This window comes from Eschscholzia californica, unplaced genomic scaffold, assembly GCF_041429995.1.
Source record: "Eschscholzia californica isolate CP2 unplaced genomic scaffold, dmEscCali1.0.p SCAF_5, whole genome shotgun sequence".
NCBI classification, from domain to species: Eukaryota; Viridiplantae; Streptophyta; class Magnoliopsida; order Ranunculales; family Papaveraceae; genus Eschscholzia; species Eschscholzia californica.
The window spans coordinates 11,752,970-11,768,528 of record NW_028238472.1 but is presented as its reverse complement, the minus strand read 5'-3'; the positions used below and the strand labels follow the sequence as shown (position 1 = coordinate 11,768,528).

At 33.7% G+C, this 15,559-nt stretch overlaps 1 pseudogene; it reads left to right on the top strand.

The window, feature by feature from the left end:
* Positions 1-13,642: 13,642 nt before the first annotated feature.
* LOC147537080 (protein BASIC PENTACYSTEINE6 pseudogene) lies at positions 13,643-14,863 on the top strand (annotated as a pseudogene).
* Positions 14,864-15,559: the final 696 nt, after the last annotated feature.

Here is a 15,559-nt window from a genome sequence, read left to right as displayed (position 1 = left end):
TCTCTTAGATATTTTTCTTGAAATTTCACTCAGTGCAGCCAAACAGACCCTAAGGGAAAAGTTTTTTCTCGTCTTCTCGGAAAATACTTCTCTGTGGGAAAATTATTTTCCTTCTCTGGTTTTTCTCTCTCTCTACAGTTTTCTCTTTCTTTCTCTCTCTCAACTTTGTCTGTCTCTCTCTATAAAAATAATATAACTATCTCTCTCTCTCTCTCTCTCTCTCTCCAACCGAAATAGTAAAGGAAGGAGAAGAAGAAGATAATTTTAATGGAGTTTTATAATTTATTCAATCTCTCTCTCTCTCTCTCTCTCTCTCTCTCTCTACAAACAGCAGCTTCTCTCTTACTAACTCTTTCAATCTCTCCTTCTCTCTCTCACAAAGAGAAGAACTGAAAGAAAAAGAAACAGGAAAGAAACTCTCAAACTTCCTCTCTCTCTCTAACTCGGTTTTACTTTAATGGCCGAGAGATGATCTTCTCTCATGGCTTCCTCTTCTTTATATAGGTTTGAAGGGTCGGTTTAAAGCTTTCTCTTTCCTTTTTTTCTTCATCTTTGAGTCGGTTGCTCTTCATAGTCGGTCTCGGTTTTAAAGTTTAATGGAAATTTTCGATTTTTTTAGAAACCAGGAAGGAGGAAGATGATGGCCGAGATAAAGCTAGTTGAACTCCATCTGTGCCCGAATGTAGCCCGCACCTTCTCCGGTCCATCTGATTTATTTCTTGGATGTGCGCCACGTGTCCTTCTTGACTCTTAGTCCATTGAATTTGACCCGAACTTTGACTCTCTATATTTTATTCATCCGGACTCCGATTTGACTTCCGTTTTCGCCTACGGGTTCGTATTGGACTCTACTTTCCATCCGAGAACTAATCTTGACCTTGAAATCAGAATCAACAAATGACCAAAATACCCTTAGTCTGCATTTCTCCGACTTTTATCCGTTTTGCACACTTAACTCTGAAAAAGGTACCTGAGTAGAAAAAGGGTAATTCGTGAGAGTAATTGCCCTAGATAGACTAACTTGTCCAAATTAAGAGACTCAGATGAGACATTTTCATGTCTCATCAAATTATTTACTGTACTGCCCATTTTTTGGATATGTACTACACATTTTTGTACTGGGAATTTTCTTGTGTACCGGCAATTGTTTTGTGTACAAGCCATTTGGTTATGTACTAGAAATTTTGTAGAGGAAATTTTCTTGTGTACCGGGAATTGTTCTGTGTACTCGCCATTTGGTTATGTACTAAACATTTTTGTGCTGGGAATTTTCTTGTGTACCGAGAATTGTTCTATGTACTGGCCATTTGGTTCAGTACTGGACACTTTTGAACTGGGAATTTTCTTCTGCACCGGAAATGGTTCTGTGCAACGGCCATTTGGTTATATACTTTGATGTTTGTAGAGATGAAGAAGATAAAATGTGAAACAAATAAGAGTGATGAAGAAGAAAAATAAGAACATAAAACTTTTAGAGAGAGAAAGACAGAAAACTTTGATGTTTTTAGAGATTGAAAGAGATGAAGAAGATAAAATGTGAAACAAAATAAGAATGATGAACACCCAAAAATGAGAACATAAAACTCTTAGAGAGAGAAATAACAGATTATTGATGTTTTTAGTGATTGAAAGAGATGAAGAAGATAAAATGTGAAACAAAATAAGAATGATGAACATCCAAAAATAAGAACATAAAACTTTTAGAGAGAGAAAGAAAAGAAAATTTATGTTTTTAGAGATTGAAAGAGATGAAGAAGATAAAATGTAAAAAACTAAATAAGAATGATGAAGAAGATTTTTGGATGTATAAATAAGAAGAAAGAAGGAGTTGAAACAAGTATAATGGGAGGGATCCAAAAAAGTTGGCTGAAATTTCGTCAAAAAATGGCGCCATTTTTGAATTTTCAAAAAATCTGAATGTTTCTATGACATGACGTCATGTACGGGGAATTAATTGCTTCGCTGTCGTCCGTCAGATTGTCAGAAAACACAGAACTTTCCCGTGGAGGGGTAAAAGAGGGATAAATAAAATAAAAACCAGAAAAGTGTGAGCTGTCCTGACAATTTGGACTGGGTTCTCATTTTTTTTGGGCTGGGGGTAATGCTTATTTACCCTCCATTTTTTGGGCCTCTCCCTCAAAAATCCTAAAATAAGATAGTAAATAAGATAGTGAGGGTTTTCAAATATCGTTTTGGGTTATTTTCCAAATAGCTCCCCCAATGTCTGTGTTATTGAATATTGAGGGACATTGGGGGTAGTGGATCAGAACATTGGGGTACCCCCGATGTCTATGTTATTGGGGGGTAGTGGATCTAGACATTGGGGTATCCCCAATGTCTGTGTTATTGGGGGTAATGGATCAGAGCATTGGGGTACCTCCAATGTCTGTGTTATTTTTTTTTTGTTGAGATTAGTGTTATTGGTTGGGGACATTTGAAATGTCCCTCAATGTCTGTGTTTTGGGGGTAATGGATCAAGGCATCGGGGTTACTGGATCAGGACATTGGGGGACATTTCATGTCCCCCGATGTTTGTGTTATTGGTTGGGGACATTTGAAATGTCCCCAAATGTCCGTGTTGTTGGTTATTGACATTTCAAATGTCTTCAAATGTCTGCGTTATTGGTTGGGGACATTTCAAATGTCCTAAAATGTTCGTGTTATTCGTTTGACACGAAATTATGGACATTTCAAGACAAGTTGGTTTTGGGGACATTTGGAGACATTTTAGTGTATGGAGAGCTTTTGGAGAGAAAATGTTTCTCAAAATAGGGAAGACACTTGAGGATACTTGGAGACGTTCGAGTAAGGAAGATAATAAAAATAATTATTATTGTCAAATTAGATAAATAATAATAATATTATCTTATTATTATATTACAATATTATATTATATTATATTATATTACATTATTATTAGTATTATTATTATTATTATTATTATTATATTATATTATATTATATTATATTATATTATATTATATTATATTATATTATATTATATTATATTATTATAATATTAATATTATATTAATATACTATTGTATTAATATATTATTATTATATTAATAGTGGCCACTGCTTTGGGGAAAGCAGAAAAATTTTCGGGGAAGACTGTGCAAAAGTCAAAATACGCAAACCATACGCACCATAGAAGTGGGAGAGAAAGTCGCCGGATTACTCTTTGCATTTCCGATCGCTGAAGAAACAGAATTTAGACTTGAAATTGGAACTGAAGATCTTAATAACTTCCTTCTATCACCAAATTCATTACCATTAATAACCCTTCCTCCATAATCAACAGTTTTGAGGGTTTCTCCCAAAAAATCATCACTAACAAACCTCAAAAATGGAAGAATTTGATGATTAAAGCGCCAAGGATTAGAACCTGAAGCAGAATCAGAAGAAGAAGTAGTTGAAGAAGATGAAGATGGATTCGGAGATGAAGGAGGAGAATTCTTGTTAACCCCAGATGAAAATTCATTTAGAATAAAACGTCTCTGCATCGTAACCCTAGAAATTTCAAAACCCCAGGTCAAAATTTTCTGGGTTATCCTTTTCCTCTGTATAAGAAAGCTAAAAACTCAAAAATGGAAGAAATGGCATCCGGATAAGTGTAGAACAAATCCGTCAGTTACAGGAGAAGCAAAGAAACGGTTCCAACAAATACAAGAGGCATATTCAGGTTAAATTGTCAATTTTGGCAGAATTGAAGCATTTCACGAATTTGATCCTCTTAATTGTATGAGTTTTGGATTTAATTTGATTTGTTGTTGATAGTTCTTTCTGATCAAGGAAAGAGATCAGTATATGATGCTGGATTGTACGATCCGTTTGTTTTAATATACTGTTTTTTTGGAAGAGGTGTCATACTTTCTCTCTCTAAAACTGAAGAGAGAGAGAGAGGATGGGAGTCGGCCGGAATTAGAGTCACCGACGTTAATGGTGGAAACCGCCGGAATATCGCCGGAGTTCTAGGTGAGGTAGAGGAGAAGAAGAAAGACTACAAAATTAATAGGTTGATGTTTGGAGGAAATAAAAAAAAATTGTTTCCACCCAAAACTTATTGCCCCGGAAACTTTGCTTATTTCCCCAAAACAGTTTATATTAATATGTTATTATGTTATATTAAATAATAAATATTTACCAGTTTTCCATCAATGTCCACAGATATCTACAGATGTCTACGAAAGTCGAAAAATATATTTTCGAAGTAGTAGTACAAATATATTATCTCATATGATTAGACAATAATGATAATATTAAAATAATAAATGTCTACCAATTGTCCAACAATGTCCTCAGATATCCACAAATGTTCACAAAAGTCGAAAAATGTATTTTTGAAATATGAGTACAAATATATTATTTCATATGGTTTGACAATAATGAAAATATTAAAATAATAAATGTCTACCAACTGTCCATCAATGCCCTCAGATATCCACAAAAGTCGAAAAATATATTCTTGAAATTTGAGTACAAATACATTATTTCATATGGTATAATAATATTAAAATAATAAATGTCTACCAATTGTCCTTCAAAGATGTGATAATAATAATAATAATAATAATAATAATAATAATAATAATAATAATAATAATAATAATAATAATAATAATAATAATAATAATAATAATAATAATAATAATATCCACTACACATTTTGTCTATGGATTCAATATGTTGAAATGTCCCAAAATATTTTGTCCATTAACCAAATGTCTCCAAGATATTTTGTCTGTGAAACAAATGTCTTAAATGGCCATGTAGACATTTTGTCTACGAACAAATGTCCCGAAATATCTTGAAATGTCTACGGAACATTTTGTCTCTGAGTGTCCCCAAATGTCCCGATCCACTACCCCCTAAATGTCTGTTACTCTCACTCCTCCAGTTCATCACCTCATCTATCATGCCACATCATCGTCTTTACCGGCGAAGGTCGCCTGCCAGTCAAATTTCCGGTCGGCGACCTTCAAACTTCCATTTTTTTCTCTCTCTAAAAAATAAATAATTTTTTTTTTTTACTTCTCTCCTCTATCTTTTTAAACACTCCGGCGAAGGGAAACACTCCGGGGAAGTCCCTTCGCCGGAGTGTTTAGAGAGATAGAGGAGAGAAGTCAAAAAAAAGTTTTTTAGAGAGATAAGACGATGAGGTGGCGTGCTGAAAAAGGGGGTCATACGCGAATTATTGCTAAAGTAGGGGGCCAGGCAGGAAGCTAGTCACAAAGTTGGGAGCCATTTGAGAAATAACCCAATTTTTTTTCATCTCACCTTGACTAAAATTTAAAACTAGGTCTCCAATTTGCTAGGTCGTGGCTAACAATATTTGGCCCTAGTGCCAAATGTAGACATGGCCTACTGAAACAAAAGAACTAAATGAATTTTTTGCGTGCAACATAAGAAAGATTAAATAATTTAGCTATAAAAAAGACATTAAATAATAGGGTCCGTGGGTATATAGCCCAAAATAATGTTTAAAAAGGATTTAGGGTCCAATCTTCCCAAAAAATGGATTTTTAGTCCTTTTGCTCTTGGGACTAAAAGCCCTTAATATATATTACATAATTCCTTCCATGTCCCAGTCATTTTTCGCGAGATTTTAATATGTGGGGCCAGACAAAAATTTCAAACGGTTTAATGTACCTTGATTTAAGGATAAATTGAAGAAAAAACGGATAGATTCTCACGAAATTTTCTCTCTCTTCTATAATTTGTTTAGAAACAAAATCCAAACTTTTGCAAATCAATTTTCTCTCTCTTCTTTACAGGTTTAATATGAAGATTTATTAGCCAAAAATATGGAGATTTATTAGAAACAAATGGATAGAAACAAATCATAATTTCTCTCTCCTCTAAACAGATTTGGAAATCAAATTTTCTCTTTCCTATTATCCGAATCAATCAGAAATCAAAATCCTAACCAAAACCAAAACGTCATCACCACGGATATTTCCAAATCAATTTTCTCTCTCTTCTTTAAAGATTTGGAAACCAAATCAATTTTCTCTATCTTACTATGTAAATTTTTTTCGATTCAAAACAATTTTCTCTCACTTAACTTTCAGATTTGGAAATAGTATATAATCTAGGATCAATCTAGCGTGATTTGGGGGTTAATATACAAAACATATATGTCACTTTCTCTCACTTAACTTTTAGTTTTGGAAATAGTATATTTTTTTGGGAACATTAAAGCAGCATTTGTTTTCGTTTTTACTCATACATAAATACTCATCGAATACAAATTATGAAATAAATACGTAAATTATGTATTATTTATGACGAATAAACCATCATTTGTCAAGTATACAACGTAATTTATCAAATGTATTTGGGTCTTGTTCAGTAAATTACACATAATTTCTTTACATTACACATAATTTCTTTTACATAACACATCGTTTACATTCTGTTACAAAAAAAACGTACAAAATCTTCTCTGGTTCAATAATGGTGCCCATCCATGTTGCCCTATTGCTTGGAATGCTAATGGAGGGGGCCGAATATGAGGCTTTTCCAAGGAATCATGATCAAGATCCATTCAAGTGTGCATTTCTTATGAAATATTTCGAGGAGCCAATCAAAAAGTCAAGTAACAAGAACAAGGGTATTTCAAGTTTGATTTGCTTATTTTGATTTGATGATTCTGCCTGGAACTCCATCTGTGATAACAAATGGAGAGAGATTAATACATATAAATTATATAAAAAAGTATATTATTTACAATAAATTACATGAACATTTACGTAAATTATATGTAATTTAATTCAAAGTACACGGGATTTACATATATAAGCGAAGTTGTTCTAATAATGAAACGAGTAATGTTTTTGACATTAAAGCATAATTAATGTTCCATATAATATTCATGATATTCGTGATAAAGTATATATAATTTGTCAGAAAATACATATATCATGTTCTCATTTTGAAAAACATCGTACGGGAGATGTTTGCATAATTTACTATAAATTATGGTAATTTATGATAAAGTACATGTACTATTAATTCTGTTATGAGGAACCGTACGAAAAAACCACGTTTCATAAATCCGTACGGATTGAAAACCAGATCTGATACGAATATCATTAGGTTTAAACTACATATCTAAAGATACCTGATATGATGATTGATTGCAACAATAAGTATAATCGATTTATAGGAATTAGTAATGAAGGATTATCTCATCAATATCGAAATCATTAAAGAAACTTTTAGAGAAAGAAATACAATAATAACATACTCGATTTGAAACAGAATCATTAAAGAAGAATTTTGTTTACCTAATTAACAATTAAGAAACTGATTTTGAAAAACTCTAATGAATATTAAACAATTTCTTTGTTTTAATGGAAGATTTTCAGTAGATTAAGATGTAGAGAGAGAGAGAATCAACTACTATAAACTCAAATAGAATCACAAAAACTTATAAATTGATTTATGTTTTACCTGATTAACTTGATATGAAGTGACATAAATGGAAATGGAGTTCTGAGCTTGTGTATTGGATTAGAAGACGAATGTTTGAAAAACAATCTAATGAAGATGGAACAAGATTCCTGAGTTTAATGGAGGTTTTGTTATGTGAATCGGATTTAGAGAGAGAGAATAAAGAGGTTTCGGTTAATGAAAATAATGAATCACGTTTCTTTGTTTAGAAACGTGATTGAAAAGGGAATGTGAGAGATAAAAATGGAAGAAGATCTTTATGAATTTCGAAGATAAATCAGTTATAATATATATTTCTTTGTTTAAAAACGTGATTGGAGAGAGAATGTGGGAGATAAAAATGGAAGAAGATCTTTATGGATTTTGAAGATAAATCAGTTATAATATATGAGGAAGGTTAGATTAGGAATTATGATTTATTTGGTATTATAGGGATTTGTGTTTTTTCTCTAGATTACACCAAATGGACTAGATATCCATTTATATTATTTTTTTGGTTTTGAAACCCTTTATAGGATTAGAGAGGACTAAATGTCTTATTAGGGCCCGTTTTTTGGTCTATAAACCCAAAAATTCTAAATAATACTCCCAACTTTGATCCAACTTTTTCAAACTAAAGTACTCTTGTTTGCAAAGTCGTTAATTTCCACAAACTATTATTTTGGAACTTTAGAAAATAAAATAAAGTTGAGAAAACAACATTAACCAAAAATTCATGATGTGCATAAACTCTTTCAAAAATAATAATGCTAAGTACTACTTGTTGAGTTCCAACTATAATCTATGAACTCTCAACAAAAAAAAGACTATGACCTGTGAAGCAAGAAATAACCCTCAAACTAAACAAGCTACTTTTCCATCCTTGTTTGGTTTACATGTTTGTTTTGATATCTATTATGTTAAAACAGTTCAGTCAGTTATTGAGAGGATAAGTCTTACCGTCCATTTTATTTTAAAAATTCGGTTGGGAACACATCCGGTGGATGATATAATTCTTTTTTATGCAAATAGAGTAAAAAAGAAGGGTATCTATGTAAATCAGTCAAAATAGGTTAGAATAACTACTACCCACATATTTCTCTCCTTATTTTTTTCCTCCCACGCATTACATCTTAGAAACCACCAATTTTCTCAACTATACAGTAGAAAATCGTGGGAGAGATGAAATACCTAACCCACTCTCCCATATCTTCCTAATTTCTCTCTCAACCGTCTAACTATTTGACTTAAAGTTCAAGTTTTGTTATTTCCTCTCCAAATTCTTTCTCCACACCATGCTTTCTCTCTCTCAACAACAAAGAATATTTATTCAAATCTTTCTTGTTAGTAATTTCTTATATGTTCGTCCTTCACATCGAATGTGATTTACCGGCGAAATCAAGAGGGATCTGTCGCGTCCGTAGGACGCGGCGGAAACCTAGTATTATAAATGGGTGAACTTCTAAAAGAGTGTTTGTGAAAACGACCACACGGGTTTGCCAATTTGACAACCACGGTCCAGAAACGACCATAAAATGTGTGTGTATATACACTAGGGTATATCTCGTACTCTATGACACGAACAGTTGTGTAAATCAAATTTGACGAAATCTCGTACTCTATGACACGAACAGTTGTATCAATCAAATTTGACGAAATCTTAACCCAGTATTCTATAGGCCCCCCATAGTATTGTTTTAAGCGCTATCCCCAAACATGCCACCCGACTTTCCATATTTATTATTGTTACATTCTGGACACCCTAACTTTGTGGTATTCTACTTATTGTTTATTTTCTTTTCTTTTTTTCTTTAGCTCTTAAATTAGTTATTTTATTGAGAGAGAGAGATTACTATTTCGTTTTTTTTAGTAAATTCTTTTGCATATTTTTTTTAGAATTAGTCATTTTATTTCTAAGAATGACACGATTTTATTGAGAGAGAGATTTTAATTTCCTTTTTTTAAACCTTGCAATTTCATTTTTCTTAAATTAATTATTTTATTTCTAAGAAGGGCACAGTTATTTTTTTTTTTAAATAGGTTATTTTATTTCTAAGAATAACTATATTTTAAATTTTGGGAAGGATTTCTAGATAATATCTTTTATTAGAAAAAAATGTTTGTCTAAATCAACTTTTTCCCTTCTGTTTTGACTATGGGAGAGTTTTGTCTTTCAACCAAAAAAAAATGAGAGAGTCCTGATGTCTCCTCTCACCTGTACCTATGTCAGTTCCATAATGCAAGGACAATAAGATTATGAGATTTCTAAGATTATATAGTATAACACATGGATAATCTTAAAAATGTCAAACGAATCCTCTTCTATATTTTACCTTGGTTCAAATCTATTCACGGTCAACATTTGAATTTGTCAATAACTCAAATATATTTTAGAAAGATCTCTCTTACGCAATTGAGTAAGGTCAACATTTGAATTTGTCAATAACTCAAATATATTTTGGATCATTCAACTGTTTTGATATTCATTCTTTTAGGACCCCACTTTATTGCTACAAGGTTTACCGCTCCTCCCTACGGACGCAACATATCTCTCTTCGCTAACGCCGGTGGAGATGACATTTTGATAATTTTTTTTAAGAAGAACAGAGAACAATCAATAACAAAAGATGACGTAGATTTTGGAAAGAAAATAAAGAAAGTAAGGGAGAATAGAGAGAGAAATACGTGAGTAGTAATTATGGTAGGGATATCGTAACCGATTTTGGTCGATTTACACTAATGCCCTTCTGTTTTAAGTCAAATTACACGAAAATGATTTTATATCGGTCGTTGGGTCTAATCAAAAGTAAATCTCCCAGGGAGAAGGAACGGCCAGACTTATACCTCACATAACCGACTAACCTGTTTTAATATATAAGATAAGCGGCATTTTTACCCCTAACTTTTTTTGAAGTACAAAAATTGACCACATCATTTGAGCCTCCGTATGTATGCACCCCTCTGTATGGACCCAAAATTGTTTTGGGGCCTTCGAGCGCGCCCCCTTCTTTTCTTTTTTTGTCTCTTCTTTTTCTATCTACTTTCTTTCCCTTCAAAGATCTTGCAAGAAAAACCTACGATCTTTGAGCTTGAAGATCCAAGGTTTCTTATGGATCTAATGCCGAGATTTTTTAGCTTTGTTTCGTTTCTTCTTCTTATTTTCTACAACAAAAGATGTGTATTCTTTATGCCTTATACGGCAAAAGAGTTCTTTTTCTTCTTTGTTGATCCTCGATTTGACGCCCTTGATTCGACCTTAAAGGGTTGAGAATTGTTAGAGTCCCAATTTTAAATTTTTTGCAAGTTAAAAAAAGAAAAGTTATATTTTGTTTGGCTAAAAAACTAATATTTGTATTTTATTTGGTTAAAAAACTAATTTTTTTTATTTTGTTTAGATAAAACCCCACAAGTTTGTGCAACCTTCTCGCAAGCAGTTGTAACTCTTTTGCAAGCAGTTGGAACTCTTTTGCAAACAAGTTGTAAACCTTTTGCAACTTTTTTGCAAGTTGCATTGTCGCAGATATCTTACAACCGGTTGCAAATTATGAAAATATCTAGGGAGTTGAAAATAGAAAATTAAGTGATCATTTTGTATCAAAACAATATATTTATCGGGAGTTTTGACAAAAATTTTCTAAAACGTACAGTTGGACTATTGTCAAGATATATTCTGCACATACACGCGTAAGAACTGGAATTGTGTCAAACATATAGCAAACTATCTTTGAGGAACATATCATATGAAGATATTTTATTCGTAAGATAACACTAACACATCAAACCTAGTAATTCTTATTTGTTGAAAGAGAAATACAATAAAGAAACCTATTACATGGAGAAATACTAGGTGATATTGTGGACTATGTGACAGTGACTATTTTAGCTAGGTTAATCTTATGATAACTCTAATACATAACCTATAAGATTTGAGCGATTCAACCTATATGAATTGTAAATGTAATCTTAAAAAAAATCAACATCTCTATAATCACATGTTCCTCTTGGATTGTTTAGTTATGTAGAATCATGCCATTCGATTATTTGAATTGTTATGAGGCAAGTGAGAATCATAAAATATAGAAGTAATTGGTCAAATACAAGTATCAACCAAAACTTTCATCAAAAAAAAAGTATCAACCAAATGATAATTTGAGGTGGCGGCTAATACTGTTCCAGTATAGGGACATTTTTTTATTCCAAAATGTAAATATTGACCTTCATATATTTGTTTGACTGCATAAAATATGTTGTCAATGTCATTAAATATGTTCTTAATTGGTGATTATGAGATGTATGATGTGCACTATCTAATTAAAATGAGAAGTTAAAATTTGTCTCCTTTTAAATTTGTCCCACCAAACTAAAGGAAAACTTAAAAAGAAAAATTAGTAGTATAATTTAATTTAGTGATTGACAAATGGTAAAATAGTGAAACATTATAGCAAGAAAAAGGAAAGCAACACCATTTTTCTCCTCTTGCTATGGTCCTCGATTCTATCACGTATAACCAGGTTGATCAAGGTGATATCCTTCATCATCTAATGAATAGATCGATGTAATGTTATACTGTATAAAAGATGATCGGGTCTTATAATCATTGTTCCCCTTATAATCTATCTTTACTTTACTCAGGGATGTCAATTAGTGCTCATGGACTAAAACTATATTCAAACTAGATTATTTATATCCGTTTTAGAACTTCATTTAAAACTCGATATGAATTTAATAGTCTACCTATAATCCCATTAAAAGGTTGAATTTGATAAGGTTTCATTTCCATTGATTTGAACGAAATCCGATAATACCCAATAGACACCTGGTTTAGGACACATATTGGGACAGTATGAGGTTCGAACTAGACTTAATCTGTGTTGTTCAGGCCAAACATAAATTGGGCCCAGTGCAAGTTTCCTGAGTACCACCTGAAGAGAGACCCAAGAGGCCAAGAGTAAAATAAAGAAGCCCTGTAGACCCACCTACCCGATCTCTCCTATAACCATTTTCGTTTTCTTCCTTTACCAATTATCTTGTTTATTCTGGAAAAACAATTGCACTCTGTTTTCTACAAAAGAAAAGGAAAAGAAAAAAAAGAAGAGCACTAAAAACAAATCTGACACAGCTCACATGTACCAAGAGGGCAATAACATACATTTTTGAACTCTTCAAGACCATCCAACGGTTTATATTCAGAGACTACACACTAATCGAACGGACCCATACTCTTCTCCACCGGATCAGTCAACTTCTATCTCTCTAAGCTCTGATCTATATAGTCTGACAAAACAATAACTCATCCTTTTACTTCCTCTCTTTCATGTTTCTCCCCTCTCCCTTGGTTCAACAAATGAGTTTATCTTCAAATTTCTTCGCTTCTATTCTACTAGCCGTACTGATTTTCGCGGCGAAATCAACGGCTCAAAATCCTTTCTTTCATTTCTTCGACGACGACTTCCAAAGAACGGATTATGATAATATTACAGCCGTAAAGGATGCAACCATAAACGGTAATGCTATTCAGCTAACTCCAGACTCAGGTGTTGTTTGTTTTTTTATTTATGTCTGAATCTGAATTGGCTGAATCTGAATTGGCTGAACTGAATTAGCTGAATCTGAATTGGCTAAATTTTTTAAAAAATTTGATGTTTGTTTTTTTAATCTGAATTATAGGATCTGAATGGAAATTTTGACCTTTATACCCTTATTGAACTTTTTGACAAAAGAAACCCTAACTATCTTTCTCCTTCTATAAAAGTAAAAAACCCTATTTTTTCTCCTCTCCCGTACCTGCCTCTCTCCCATGGATGCCAGGTAGAGACTCATCTCTCTCTCATTCTCTTTCTCTTCCTCTCTCATCCTCCCTCATTCTCTCTCTCTCCCTCTCTCATTCTCTCTCTCTCTCTCTCTCTCTCTCTCTCTCTCTCTCTTCCTCTTTACCCCTCTTTATACCTAGAACTCGAAGATCAGAGAGCTTACCCTCGTCAGATCCCTCAAGGGTTCACAATACTTCTGATTTTTCGAAGAAAGTGTTTTTCTGTTGTCATTTTTTTTATTATAATTTTCTGTTGCGTGAACACATGTGCTGAATCAAGAAGAATTATTCATTAACTTCACAAAATTCTTGATTCGAGTCTCACTGTGCAATCGTATTCCTCCTTAATCACTACTTCTGTTGATGTTCCCTCTTACTATCTTGATTGGTTCAGTGGATGATTCCTCCGCAACTGATGAAGGATCAACATGCCTTGACTATGAAATTCATGAGCATCCTTGCTGAAAGGGACACTGCAATTGAAGAACGAAATCTGGCACTCTGTGAGAAAAGGGTAGCTTTGGCTGAGCGAGATATGGCAATCCATCAGCGAGATGCTGCCTTGTCCGAGAGAAATAATGCATTAATGCAACGGGACAGTGTTTTGGCAGCTCTCGAGTATCAAGAGAACTCTAATGTCAGTGGTAATAGTGCTAGCACATATCAACCAGGATCTGGAATCCCCCGTGGAACCAAGCACATACAGCATCCTCAGCTAATGCAACATTCTGATGAAGCTCCTTACACTTCAACAGACATAGATATTCGTGAAGGGATTCCATTATCCTCCGGCCCTGAACCTATCAAACCTAGCAGAGGTAGGCGACCAAAAGAATTCCAGGCAGTTTCATCAAAAAATGCATCAAATCCAAAGAAGAGTAGAAAACGAGGTAAGGATTTGAAATGCCGGGTAACAGTTGCCAAACCGTCTGAGCAGTATATGGGCGAAGATGGAGGTCAAAAGAATGGATCTGAAGGTAACAACCGTGGCGTTTTTGAGATTAACTTTAACGATTTATTTATGTCGCCAGCAGTTTGCTCGTGCACAGGTATAGCTCGCCAATGCTATAAATGGGGGCAAGGGGGTTGGCAATCTGCTTGCTGCACAACTACTTTGTCTATGTACCCTTTGCCTGGAATTCCTAACAAAAGACACACTCGACTTGGCGGAAGAAAGATGAGTGGACCTGCTTTCCAAAAACTACTCAGTCGACTGCAGAAGGCTACAATATTTCGGTGCCACTTGATCTCAAGGATCACTGGGCCAAACACGGAACAAATCGCTACATCACCATCAAGTAGTGGCTGGCAAGGGGTTGATTTATGATCTTTTTTTGAGTGAATGGTAGCTACTAAAACAGATACATAGATAGTTAGATGATGAATGTTGCTTCTTCCATGAGATTTTGTCTCTTTTTTGTTGGTTTCATGAAGGAGCAACTGGCAAGGTAAAACTATGGACCTTTGTGGGTGTAAAGAAGGAGATGGTAGTGGGGTGGGTACATGCATTTGTTTTTTTTGTATAACCTAAACTGATGTTAGAAAAATGTAGAGAAAAATGAGAAAGTAGAAAAAAACAGAATTGGTTTGATTGAATGAAATTTTGAACTTCTACAATTTGTTCTAATACATTTTATCTTGTACCAATTCTGGGAGTTTTTCTTTCTCTTCGATCATATAATCCAAGTGGAAGCCGGCTAATCCATGATACGGGTTCCGATCATATTGGATTAACCCTGTATGGTTTTAATGGTTTGCTGATCCATGGATAGTAACCATCTAGACAATGTACTTTGGGCCAAAATGGGATGGACGCCACAACTCCAAAAAATTCTTAGACTATGTTCGATGGTGGTAGTAGATAAAAGAAGTCACGGAGCCCCAAGAAATAAAGTTCTACAGGCGCCTCCAGTTTTTTTGTTTTTTTTTTTTTTGGAAGTCGACTACGATCTACGTATGTCGTTACATTTGGCATTGATACATCAAAGATGTGATACGCTCAATAACTGCCCACTCAAACTAAAACAAGAACCGGGCCTAGCCCAACATGACAATGGCCTAAAGCCCAACTACATTATTTGCTTTTTTGCTTTTTGAGAACGCCCCCAACCATCGGTAAGCGTTGCTAAATGTCACAAAGATTTTGTACGAGAATAGAATCTGATTTCGTTATCACTTTTTAAGGCAAGATTTTAGGATTTAACTTGATCAACAAGTTAGGGTTTTGCTGCTTCTATATAAATCCTGAGGAGGAACCCTAGTACTAATTAATTCGTAGTAGCTCCTAAAATAATAAGATGTTCTGGTGGGACA